At 49.0% G+C, this 13620-nt stretch overlaps 1 protein-coding gene across 3 annotated transcripts in view; it reads left to right on the top strand.

The window, feature by feature from the left end:
- The window catches only part of PCBP3 (poly(rC) binding protein 3), a 256103-nt gene that overhangs the window by 16911 nt on the left and 225572 nt on the right, over positions 1–13620 (top strand). Inside the window, exons 1-3 of one of the 3 annotated variants that reach the window (XM_084752133.1) lie at positions 4893–5045; positions 11514–11570; positions 12027–12091. The exons of 1 other annotated variant lie outside the window; for it this stretch is intronic. The gene's annotated coding sequence lies outside the window, so the exon portion shown is untranslated. Of the gene's footprint in view, positions 1–4892; positions 5046–11513; positions 11571–12026; positions 12092–13620 lie in introns of those variants that run through there. One more of the 3 variants, XM_084752137.1, reaches the window with a different exon arrangement.

The raw sequence follows: 13620 nt of genomic DNA, 5'->3' as shown, positions 1-13620 counted from the left end.
TCTCTTGGTAGAGTGCTTGCCTAGCACGCCCTGGGAATCCATCCCTAGCACCTGGCGGTTGGTGGGGTCCACACGTAATTCCGGCACCTAGGAGGTAAAGGTGGAAAGAGGAGTGGGCTAAGGCAACAGAGGCGCAGAAGCTGTTAAGGAGACACCAGAGGCCAACATCCGGGTAATATGGGCAATACATGCCAGACTGTGTAACTCAGGTAAGAATTCAAGGTCATCCTTGTCTGCATAGGAATTTTATTAAAAGCATGGGCTACAAGAAACTCTGTCTCAGGAAAAACAAAAAGGGTAGGGGGAGGAAGGATGGAAAACAAGCTAGAGCTAAGCTCTGAGTAGCTCACTGCCCCAGCACTAATGCTCCTGGACCCCTCAGGGGACTGAAGAGAAGTGTGTCTGTGTGTACACACACGTGTGAATGCTCCAGCACGTACCTACAGTGTATTAGTGAGGCGCCTTGCCACTTTTGATGTCCCCAGCTTCCGTCTGCTGAAGGGACCCCAGGGGACCCTTCTGGCTTCTTTTGGCCCATGTGATCTTCCATTACCCCTGTGAGGTACCACCAGGTGTTTACCCAGCTGTTCCAACTATGTATAGCATCCCAGGAATTGCTGGCCACACCCCTGGAGGGTGACTTGACCATCAAGAGCCCACCCAGGATCTGCCCCCCCCCCCCCGCCCCCGCCCTTCCACATCAGCATGTTCCAAAAGTGGGAAACACAGGTGAGGTGACGAGACAGTTGGAGACAGTTGCTCTAGCCTGGGCTCCTCCTTTCTGAGGATGCTGGTTGATGCTGAGCAGGGGCCAGGGCCTCATGTATTCTACACAAGAACATTCTCAAGGTCATAGCAGCATTCAGCCAGGAGCAAGTTTTTTTTCTCCTAACTGGGGACAAACTCACTGGGTAGTCTGCTGCACAAATGATGCTTTCCTCTCTGGCTTCATCGGGGCGTGGAGGACTGTCCTCCTTTCCTCTCTGGAGTTTCTTTGGCCTTGGGTTCTTCTCTGGTACACAGTCACCTAGATTCTGGGCAGTGGGGCCGGGTATTCAGAGTTTGGCAAACGTCTTTTTATCTTGGACTTCCACCTATGACTTCAACCATCTTTGAATCTCAGGCTTCTACCTCTGTATCCCCAGCTGTAGGACACCAGGACCCCAAAAGGGCTCAGGCCTCCTGTCCTGGTATGTCCTGGTCTGTTCCCCACTACCACCACCAGGAAGGGAAGTGCCACACCCCGGGTATCCAGGTCCCCGGCACAGCACTTCCAAGTGCCCACAGCTATATGCCCATAGTTTATCCAGGACAAACGAGGACAGGGAGCCTTGAGTTCTTTGGAGGGGGGGGGCAGGTCCTGATGTCCTACAGCTGGGGACACAGAGGTATAAGCCTGAGAGGCAGAGATGGCTTAAGTCATAGGTGGAAGTCAGAGATAAAAAGATGTCTGCCAGGCTGGAGAGATGGCTCAGCGTCTAAGAGCACTGTTTGCTCTTCCAGAGGTCCCGAGTTCAATTCCCAGCAGCAACCACATGGTGGCTCACAACCATCTATAATGTGATCTGGTGCCCTCTTCTGGCCTGTAGGGGCACAAGCAGGCAGAGCACTGTATACATAATAAATAAACAAATCTTTTTTAAAAAATTAAAAGAAAAGATGTCTGCCAAGCTATTCAGGCGTTGAGCTTGCACTGTTGCGCAGGATTGGATAGTGTCCTCTTTTATGCATGTACCCTACACTATACTAATGGGCAAGCATGGCAGTGGCGAGTGTGGGGAGGGGATTGAGGGCAACCACTTCCTGTCCTTTGTTCTTTCTTCTCTTGATTCCAAGAGTGGCTGAGAATCAGAGGCATTCCAAAGCATGGAGATCTCAGAGTGTCAAAAAGAGCAGAGATCTCTGTCACTGCAGTCACTATGTGGCAGGGCCGCGGTCGCTCAGCAGTCCAAGAAAGCCAGGCCTCAGGGCAGTGGACCCAACGCCTTGGTGGCCCCGTCCACTGGGCGGGTGCCTACCCCAAGGCTGGAAAACACGGCCTGTGATGATAGGGTTAAAATATATTTCTGCCTTGCCCTGGGCCATGGTGCCAAGTGATCTCTGCGTCTAGCAATTTACCTTATAAATATCCTGGTGTGTGAGCGAAGCCATGAATATTCAGGTGATTCGTTCTTCACTGCTGTTAAAACAGAGCGTGGAAGTGCTTTGTGTGCTGGCGTGGGACAGTCTCCGAGATGCTAAGCAAAGATGCGCAGCAGTGCATGCTGGGCTGGCTGGCTGTCCGCTGAGTGTATGGAGGAGGAGGAGGAGGAGGAAGAGGAGGAGGAGGAGGAGGAGGAAGAGGAGGAGGTGGAGGAGAAGGAGGATACTTCCCGGCCAGACTCTGTCTGATAGCCTGGATTAGGGTTCCTTTACCTAGGAGCCTCAAGCTGGGCTGTCTGCCTGGGAACTTCTGTCCCACACAGGCCACATGCTCCTCTGAATGGGAGCTACAGATGGGAGACTAGCTCCAGATTCGGTACAGGGTGTGGGCTGAAGGCGACTGTTCACTGTGTAAGGGTTTGTGCTTTTATTTATTTTCAATCTTTGAATTATACAAATAAGCTATCCATTTAATAGAACAAAGGACTTAAAATTTTTACCAGATTCGGTACAGGGTGTGGGCTGAAGGTGACTGTTCACTGTGTATGGGTTTGTGCTTTTATTTATTTTCAATCTTTGAATTATACAAATAAGCTATCCATTTAATAGAACCAAGGACTTAAAATTTTACCTGAAAAAAAAAATCCATCCGTGATGATTCACACTTATAATCCCAAAATTTAGAAGGCTGAGGCAGGAGGATCATCAAGAGTTCATGGCCAATCTGGGCTACATAGTAAGATCATGTCCAAAAAAAAAAAAAAGCAATCTGAATAAAATCTTTCAAACTCTTGAAGCTGCTGCCCTTGTTTCCAGTATATGTGTCTGCGTGTGTGCGTGTGTGTGTGTGTGTGTGTGTGTGTGTGTGTGTGTGTGTGTGTGCCACACACACCCACTCCCATTGCTAGTCACCTACTCCTGGAGGTGCACCGGAGAGTCATCCTCCACACTGACCAATCCAAAGCATGGCCACTTCTGTCTGCCGCAGCCACGTGGGCTGACTCCATCCACCTGGGGGACATGAATCTTGACGGAAGGAGCGCTGCCTAGTCCTGCACATATCCTCTGTTTATTCCAGCAGTTTCCTCATGTCTGATCTATGTGTTTCTATTTCACCTCTAAGCACTTTTACCGTAACGTGTCTTTCTATGCGTGCATCCCGTGTCTCTGCCAGCTACTGCGTTTACACCCGTTCTCTCACCAATTCCCTCTCTTGTCCTACAGTGTTCCTCTTCACTCTGTGGGTACCACAGTCTGCATCCCTGCAGCATCCAGGCTAAGGAACCGGTGTCCAACCCCACCTCAAGTTGGGGGTACCATCATCCCCCACGTACCTTCTCTGCTTCCCTCGTGCCTTGCCCAGAAGGAACACCTACAGGCAGACAAGTGGGCAGAGACAGCCTCCTCAGGCCCAAGTCCCAGTGATGCTCACTAGAGGCAAATCTAGAAAGGCTGTAGGACCTATCTGGGTCAGTGCTACCCGAGGGCTCTCTGGACGGTGAGAACAATTGAGTAGTCACTGTCCAAATGCAACAGTCGAGGACCTCGAACATGGCTGGCTTCATGGAAACCAGAGGAGAAATTTCCTTTAGTTAACTTAAAAGGTTAAAAGGGCCGAGCATGGTGGCGCACGCCTTTAATCCCAGAACTCGGGAGGCAGAGGCAGGTGGATCGCTGTGAGTTCGAGGCCAGGCTGGTCTACAAAGTGAGTCCAGGACAGCCAAGGCTACACAGAGAAACCCTGCCTCAAAAACAAAACAAAACAAAAGTTCAGTCCAGGGTTGGGGGGAGGAGCCAGAGAGATAGCTCAGCCATTAAGAGCACTGACCTCTCTCAAAGAAGGCAGGGGTTCAATTCCCAGCACCCGCATGACTGAGTACAATCATGGGTAACTCCCACCCTAGAGTTATCCAATTCCCTTTTCTGGCTTCTTCAGGCGTTGCACACATGTGGTGCACAGACATACATGCAGGCAAAACACCCATTCACAGAAGATGAAGTAAAATAAAAAGATTGGCTTCTTTTGTGGACCAGGCATAGCTTTCATATATTTTCCTAGACAGAAAGGAGTGTAAGCTTAGAGCAGCTTTAAGATGTTCAAATCTATGGGGGCTGGAGAGATGGCTCAGTGGTTAAGAGCACTGTCTGCTCTTCCAGAGGTCCCGAGTTCAATTCCCAGCAACCACATGGTGGCTTACAACCATCTATAATGAGATCTGGTGCCCTCTTGTATGCATGAAAACAGAGCACTCATATACATAAAATAAATAAATAAAAATTTTAAAAAAGATGTTCAAATCTAGGACCTCCCGCCCTTCCCCCCCTCCCCCCACAACTATCCCTGAGAGACAGCAGAACACTATACAACCATGAAAAGGGAAGATGTACTAATCCACACAATGAGAGCGGTGTTTAGACTATTCACACAGAGCAACGGAGCCAAACCGCCCCACTGCCCTTTGACCTCCACAGTCTGTGGGAGACGCATCAACAGTGACTGGAGAAGGGTGACAACGGTTAGGAAGGAGCAGAAGAAAGTTTCCAAGACCACACAGAAATTCTGGGCATAATATATTCATGATCTTGATCTCGTGTGTGTGTGTGTGTGTGTGTGTGTGTGTGTGTGTGTGTGTGTGTGTGTGCGTGCATGTTCATGTGTGGAGGTGCAAACGCATGTGGAGGCCACATATCAATTTGTGTTGTTCCTCAGGAGCCTTGCTTTTCTGAGACAGGATCTCCATTGGCCTGGAACTTGATAATTAGGCTAGCCCAGCTGGCCAGCCAGCACCAGGAATCTGCCTGCTGCCGTCTCCACAGCCCCGGGGTTACAAGCCTGTACCAGCCCTTTCCCAGCGTTTTCACATGAATTCAGCAGATCAAACTCACGTCCCCAAGCTTGTGCAGTAAGTACTTAACCACCGAGCCATTTCCCCAGATGTTTAACACCAGTTTTTTGTTATTTTATTTTATTTTTTTCGTTTGTTTGTTTTTCGAGACAGGATTTCTCTGTGTAGCCTTGGCTGTCCTGGACTAACTTTGTAGACCGGGCTGGCCTTGAACTCACAGCAATCCTCCTGCCTCTGCCTCCCGAGTGCTGAGATTAAAGTTGTGCGCCACCACCGCCCGGTTTAACAACAGTTTTATGAATTCCCATGTGCCGGATTGTTTGTTTTGCTTCTTTTGTTTTGTTCTGTTTTTTGTTTTTTTCCAAGACACAGTTTCTCTGTGTAGCCCTGGCTGTTCTGGACTTTGCTCTGCAGACCCTTGAACTGGCCTTGAACTCACAGAGATTGCCCTGCCTCTGCTTCCTGAGTGGCGGGATTAAAGGTGTTCTCCGCCATCGCCCTGCATCGGCATGGATTTTTTTTTAAAAAGTGTCATTTTTGAGTTCACAATGGAGCCGAGGAGGATGGAAGGCAGTGGGCATGTGGCTTTGGAGGCAAATGATGATGTTGTCGCAGGGTCATAGCGCTTACCTGTTCTCTGTACCTCACAATATGTTAATGTTCTTTCCGGATTTTATTTATTTTTATCATTTTATCATATATATGGGTATTATATCTGCATGTCCGTCTGTGTACTCTGTGTATTCTTGGAGGTCAAGTCCCTGGTACTGGAGCTATAAGCAGTTGGGAGCCACCATGTGGGTCCTGGGAACTGAATGGCGTCCTTTGGAAGAGCAACAGGTGTTCTTAACCTTGACAGTCCCTCTTTCTGGATTTTAAAGTGATAACTAACTCCAGTTCCCCATGTCTATAAACCCAGCAACCCACCCTGGTCTATGTGGCAGAAGTTTCACCACTGAAATGGCCAGACTCCTTACACAGCCCACAGTGCGGGTAGAGTGGGACAGAGGCCGGAAGTTGTGTGCACCTGCCGATGCCTGTCTTTGGATGTGCCTTGGATTTGATAACAAATTCCGTTTAATATGTACCCTGTTGCTCATTCCCTTGGCAGACCCAGGGTAGGTGCTTAGTAGGTGGCTTGGCAGGAAGATGGTTGCCTGTAACAAAACGTAATGAGGGTGACCAGGCTGGGCCCCCACCGCCAGCACACTGATGGAAATTTCCAAGAGATATTTCTATCTCCCTCACATCTTTAATTTTTCAAATGGACCTCTCTCCGGTTGCCAGGTTAACTCTGCTGCCAAGGCCAGGCGAATGCTGGCAGCTCCCCAGGGAAGCATTTTAATCTCCAGCATCAAGCCAGACCCCCTGTTCCATCCGCCATCTGCCCGTCTCCAGCCACCTCCATCCAGGGAAACCGGGGTGGGGCTGAGGGCCTAATCAGATCACAGCTCTGGGTTGTGCACTAATCAGATTGCTCTGCAGCCTGGTCCTGCCAAGGGAGCCTCCAGACTCCAGTCTAAGCCTGCTCAGCACGCACACCCTCCTCCCATCTCAATTGGAAAGGAGTGGAGGTGAGTCTGGCATCTCAGAATTGCTTAGAGGTCTGCGTTAATGCAGTTTGCTTGGGGGTAAAAAGCCGGCTCCTGTCTGTGACCTTGAGAAAGCAATGCATTTTCTCTGCGTCCAGCCTCCTGTACCCTGGAGACAGTAATGAAATCCCTTCTCAGCTACTGTTCTTGAACCTTCTGGGCCCTATTTGGTTATTTTTATAAGGTTGTAAACAGCTGGCCATCCCATTCTTCCGTGTAAAGTGGCATCTTTCACGGCCCTGAAGTTTTGCTTCCAGGGAGAACAGGTCTAACTTCTGCAGGTTGGCTGTAGTGGGAGAAGAGTGGGCAGGAGTGTTTTTTCCCCCTCCTAGGCCACAGAGCATAGTTTCAAAATCTATACTCCCAGCATGCATCTGTTTCTCCCTTTGACTCTTTAGAACATCATCATAAGCATTTCATTCAACAGCAATGGAGTCCACTTTGGTCCAGGGGAAATCTGCCACATAGTCAGCAATTGTTTTTTCCTATTAAATTTTTTTTCTGGGTTTTTTGAGACAGGGTTTCTCTGTGTAGCCCTGGCTGCCCTAGAACTCACTCTGTAGACCAGGCTGGCCTTGAACTCAGAGATCCACGTGCCTCTGCCTCCACAGTGCTGGGATTAAAGGCATCTGCTAGCACACCTAGCCTTTGTTTTAATTGTTTTTAATTTCTCAAGAACAACACCACCAACAATAAATGGTTATTCTGATTTGTGCCTTCTCTACTAACTTTGCCACCTCTGTCTTTCTTTTGTGCTCAGACTTGTTCTCCAGTTCACAGATCAGACTTCTGACCGTGTCTAACCTGCGTTTTGCTCTGAGAGGACAAGACTTGGGAGTGTTGCACTCAGGTTTCTGGAACCTTCCTGGCCACCCACCTTCTCATCTCATTTTTTTTTTTTTTGTAACTTCCTGCTATTTTTTTTTTTTGGTAACTTCCTGCTTTTTTTTTTTTTTTTTTTTTTTTACTGGGCAGAGCCTCAGCTCTCTCGTTGTTCTATTTCCTGCCTCTGTGCTCTTCCGGGTGAGTCATACTCTCTGTCCTACCCGGCTTGTGGCTGTGCAAAGCTTTCTCTCAGCCTCTGCGTCCCCTACTCTGCTCTTTCCTAGTCCAGCAAACCCCAGCAGTTACTCAATCCTATGTCTTGTGCCCTGGCTCTGTCCAGCTCACTGCACTTGACTGAATCTCTCTGTTATTCAGCCTCTACTACCTGACTCAGAAGTTGGAGGCTTTACCCACATGGCTCTGGGGGAAAGCCTGTCATGTGTCATGTCTCCCCCACCCCCACCCCCGTGTGATGTCTTTACAGAGAAAGAAATGAGTTAGGGACCCCGGGATTTGTCCAGGATATGCCCCAGGCTCCCATCTACTTCACAGCCTCCCCTGCTCCCCGAGCAGCCCCCCCCCCATGCCTGCCCGGGGCTGTCAGTAGGCAGGGGTCCCCTGCTGCCCCACCTCACACTGCTGTTTTTATTTATTTATTTATTTATTTATTTATTTATTTATTTATACAGTACTCTGCCCCCATGTACACCTGCAGGCCAGAAGAGGGCACCAGATCTCATTATAGATGGTTGTGAGCCACCATGTGGTTGCTGGGAATTGAACTCAGGACCTCTGGAAGAACAGGCAGTGTTCTTAACCTCTGAGCCACCTCTCCACCCCAACACACTGCTGTTTTCATATTGACCCTTTCCTTGTTCATAATTCAGGCTGCCCTTGGTTGGGATGGGATCCCCACTTGCTATAGCTTCAAGAGAGCGATGGGCTTTTCCAACCTCTCTGAGTTCTGTGAGGAAATGTTCGAGAATCAATATAGTCCACTGGAGGCCATGGGCAGGCTCCCTGATCTCTCTCCAGGCTCCACGTTTCCATGTTTGTTTCTCTGTATTAAATTTATGTTGGCGGGAACTTACAACAGGGTTCTGCTATGACTTTCTTTTTTCTTTTTTTTAAAAGATTTATTTATTATGTATACAGTGTTTTTACCTGCCTGTTCCCCTGCGTGCCAGGAAGGGCACCAGATCTCATTATAGGTGGTTGTGAGCCACCATGTGGTTGCTGGGAATTGAACTCAGGACCTCTGGAAGAGCAGACAGTGCTCTTAACCTCTGAGCCATCTCCCCAGCCCTGGCCTATGACTTTCTTGAAAACAATTGCTAATAGTCATAAGTTTGGGGCATAGTGTCCTGTGTATATGTGGGGTATGTGTGTGTGTGCGTGTGCGTGCGTGTGTGTGTGTGTGTGTGTGTGTGTGTGTGTGTGTGTGTGTGTCCAACGCCCCCCTACCCCCCCTCCCGACTCCATTCTTTTTTCTGAGACCAGAGAATAACCACAAAGCTCTGGGTGCTTGTTTTTCATGCTGGAGCCTGAGGAGGATTTGATTCCCGATCTCTGTCAGGACTGTGGGGCAGCCACATGGTGGGGACCTCAAGTGCAGAGGTGTCCTTTGCTGACCTCCCTGTTCGATAGAGGGCATCAGAGTTGAGTGGAAGCGAATGGGTTTCTAGGTACTGACTCAGCCACTGAAGGCTGTGTTGCCCATAGTCAAACCAATGTAGAGGGCCACCTAGCCCTGCCCAGGAAGAGGAAAAGGACCTGCCTTATGTGGGGTGCTACTGGAGAGGTTGGAGTTTGGGGTATCCGGATAGCAAACTGAGCTCGATCTATTACAACAGACTCCCCTTCTCAGTGAGGTTCTCTTTTCCCATGATCTGGGTACCCAAGATCTTGTAAGGAGCAACACCTAGCCCTCAAGAAAGATAACAGGCCCGACCCTTTCCTGATAAGAAAACCAGTTTAGGGGCTGGAGAGGTGGCTCAGAGGCTAAGAGCACTGTCTGTTCTTCCAAAGGCCCTGGAGTTCAATTCCCAGCAACCACATGGTGTCTCACAACCGTCTACAATGAGATCTGGTGCCCTCTTCTGGCACACATGTGGGCAGAATACTGTATAAATAAATAATAAATTAATTAATTAAAGAGAAAAGAAAGAAAACCAGTTTAGCAAACACCGAGGGATTCCTGGAATACCTCACCCTATGCTAAGGAGATCCTAGCCTTAAGCAAATGACCTTTAATTGTACCTAGAAGTTCCTTCCCCATCCATAGGGTAATTAAGTACTGTGTTTTCCTTCTTGTGATAGGACCCCCATGCTACTGCATGTAAATGAGACGCTGTACCACTGCATGTAGATTAAGTATCCTGGCATCTCTAGCCCTTTCGAATCAGACACATTCACCCATAAACCCCTCCCCACTGCCTAAGGTTTATAAATAAAGGCTGATTGACTGGCTGGCTAGCTGGCTTGCTTTCTCTTGTGCTCGCCATTCCTCCACCATGATTGTCCAAGACTCTATTTATTCTGGGGGAGAACTGCCACTGGATGGGTGCCTGGTGGTCAGGCAGCGAAGGTGGAACTGCTTTGGCAGCCTCTGGAGCCTGCTCCATCACTGTCACTAGCTTGGTGCTGCCCGGCTGTGTCTCTCTGGACCTGCCTTTCACCTGATCTCAGACTTCTGCCTGCTTCCTCTGCCATGCTTAGCACAGCACAAAGGGCTCTAACGCTTGGTATCATAGCGTGCCTGTAGAGCTCCCAGTTTCCACTGCTGTCTGATACCAGTGATTTCATCCTAAAAGAGCTAAACTGTAACACTCTGTGGAAACCTCATTTTCCACCTCCCCCAGTGAGACTGGGAACCTGGCCTAGCACTTGGGCCAAGGGCCTCACCCCATGTGCTCTAAGATGCCCTGAGTGAGAAACGGGACCTTGGGACCTTTGATATCAAGGTCCGTCTGTTTTCATCTGGAAGCAAGCAGTACCTGGACCAGCCCACCAGACTCAGAAGCCAGGCCACCCAAAGGATGCTGAGTGACACTCTGGAGGACACTCAGAATAGGGACAGGCTCTATGTCCTACATGCTGGATCCCTACCTCACACCTGGTCATAGACCCCTCTTGAGGTTCCCCCACTAGAGTCTAACAGGAGGCTAGGCTCCATGCCAGGCTGGCCTAACTTACTGCGGCATCAGAAAGATGCCCCAGCTCTGTCTGTCTGTCTGTCTGTCTGTCTGTCCGGTTGCCTGCCTGCCTGCCTGTCTGTTGGTCACAGGGCATTTTTTTGATTGTGAGTTTGGTTTGGCTTAGAGTCTGTCTGCTTTCGCTCCCTACCTCTTTAGAAATATGCTTTAGGGTTGATGAGACGGCTTTTGTTGCCAAGTCTGATAACCTGAATTCAATGAGACCCACAGGTGGAAAGAGAAGTGATTCCTACAGGTTTGACTTGTGGCCTCCACACATGTTCTGTGGAACATGTGCCTCCACACACACAGGTGTACAGACACATGTGTATACAAGTAAGTAAGTGCAACACAACTTCTTACAATTATGCTTCAGGGCTGGGAGATGCATCTCAGTTGGTAGGGTGGTTGCTTAGCGTGCAGAAGGCCTAGGGTTTGATCCTTAGCACCCCATAAACCAGGGGTGCTGGCTAGTTTTATGTCAACTGGACACAAAGTATCGATGTAGAGAGAAGGGAGCCTTGCTTGCCAAAATGCCTCTATAAGAAAAGGCTGTACACAAGCCTGTAAGGCATTTTCTTAATTAGGGATTGGTAGGGGAAGGCCCAGCCAATTGTGGGCGGTGCTACGCCTTGGCTGGTGATCTTGGTGTTCTATAAGAAACAGGCTGAAGCTGGGCAGTGGTGGCGCACGCCTTTAATCCCAGCACTTGGAAGGCAGAGGCAGGAGGATCTCTGTGAGTTCAAGGCCAGCCTGGTCTACAGAGAGAGTTCCAGGACAGCTAGAGCTGTTACACAGAGAAACCCTGTCTTGAAAAACCAAAACAACAACAACAACAACAACAAAGAAAACGAACTGAGCAAGTCATGAGGAGCAATCTAGTAAGCAGCACACTTTCATGGCCTCTGCTCCAGGTTCCTGTTCTGTTTGAATTCCTTTCCTGGCTTCCTTCTGTGATGGACTAGAGTGTGGTAAGTGTAAGCCAAATAAATCCTTTTTTCCCCAACTTGCTTTTTGATCATGGTGTTTCCTTGCAACAATAGAAACCTTAACTAAGACACCAGGCATGGTGATGTATGCCTGGTTTTCCTCAGCTCCATAACAAGCTTGAAACTAGCTCCGTAGTAACATGAGACACCCTCCCCTGTCCCCCACCCCCCACCCCCTGTCTCTGAAAATTATAATATATTCAAACCCCTCAGTGTTTGGGGAGGTTAGTGACTATCTAAAATGACTAGTCAGCTGGCCATAACACACAGCTGAGAACCATCCACCCTCAGAGAAGCAAAGGGCAAATGGAAACAAGGGATCTTCTCTCCCGCAGGCACCTCGGAGATATGTGGGAAAGGTATGGGGAGCTGTGGAGAAGCAACTATTCGCCTTCATTGCTCAGGACTGCCCTTAATACATTTTCTTGTGGCACACAGGTGTACCAGCACCCCAGGGAGCCCACCCAGCGACCAAGATGATTCTGGAGGAGTTCCAAGAGACAGTTAAGTGGAAATTTGGTTTTCATGGGACTTTCAGTTATTTATCGGCTATGTTAATGGTTTCATCTTGACATGCACAGTTCTGAGGACACCTCCTGAGCACTGAGGCAGTAGCTCCAGGGCTGGCCCTTTCTAGCCCACTCCCTTGCCACGTGCCTTGCCCTCCCATGCTGGGATCAGGTTTTCATGGCTCATGGTTAAGCTTTCTGTTCATCTCAGTCTGTGTTTGTTTTTAGGGAGGAGGACCTGGATAGTCCGCAGCTCTGGTTGAATGGAGCTGTGGTCGGTCCGTGTGTGCTTTGGCCTGTTGAGGTTCATGTTCCATCTGTCCCATCCTGGGCCTTTACCTCCTGCCCACCTCTCCTCGCTCAGATGTGTTTGGAACGAGCTGCCGGCTTTATAATTCTGTTCTACCTGCATAGGAATCATGAGTAGAGGCTAGCAACCTCAGACACTCTGGTGTCCAAGGCCCAGGAACTGGGCTGGCAGAGGCGGAGAGTCAGATCTCTGAGCCCTGAGAACTTGGGGCCTATCATTCTGGGATTTGGAGATGTATTACGTTGGCCTCAGTGGGTGTCGTCACCCTCATGGTCCAGCAGCTCTGAAAAGCAGCACCTCCCAAGAGCATCACGTGTTAGCAGGTGGCGATGTTAGTGTTGCAGCATGCTCTACATCAATGACCGGTCCAGGCCTGTGGTAGCTGAAACCCTTGGTTTTTATGAGTTGGCCACTCCCTAGGACTTTCCCAGACACTCAGTTCGATGCTTTCAGCTCCTCCCACCCCTCTTCTCAGTCATCGCTGCTCCTGGTCATTTCTGCCCTGGTTGCTCTGTGAAATGCCAGTTACTCTCTCATTGCGGTGGCGGTGGCGGCGGCTGCTTTGCTGTTGCTTCCACTGTCTTCTCCGAGTCACAGGCCCCACCCACTCTACTAATGATATGGATCAAAAGCAGTCAAGTAAATCATTCCAGAAAAGCCTTTCAAGGACCTAATAATGCAGCATTAGGAAACAGCGCAGGATGGGGGCGGGGCCTCCCAGCTGGATCAGAAAGGGGGCCAAACAGCTTGCTTATTATGTTTTGTTTGTTTTTCACGAGCTTTCTGTTGGGACAGGAGAAGTGTTCTCTGCTGTGGCCTGGGTGAAAAGGGCAGTGAGGTCATGTGGAACAGGGCTTTTAAAACTTTCTCTACTCAGGACATCTCTCTCTCTCTCTCTCTCTCTCTCTCTCTCTCTCTCTATATATATATATATATATATATATATGTGTGTGTGTATATATATATATATATATATATATATATATATATATATATATATATCTCACACATACACACACACACACCCCACAAAAACCCTCCAAATTGTGACTATTCATAATTGTTTTCAAGAAAGGCATAGCTATATACCTATACATCTCAACCCTGGATCTATAGGTGTATTCAATAGATAGACAAGTGGTACCTATACCTGGGTGTGGTGGGTGTGGCATGCCTTTAATTCCAGCACTCCAAAGGCAGAGGCAGTTGGATT

This window comes from Acomys minous (assembly GCF_964271855.1).
Source record: "Acomys minous genome assembly, chromosome: 13".
In the NCBI taxonomy this organism is placed as follows: Eukaryota; Metazoa; Chordata; class Mammalia; order Rodentia; family Muridae; genus Acomys; species Acomys minous.
The sequence above is the reverse complement of the archived record's forward strand: the minus strand, read 5'-3'. Positions and strand labels throughout refer to the sequence as shown.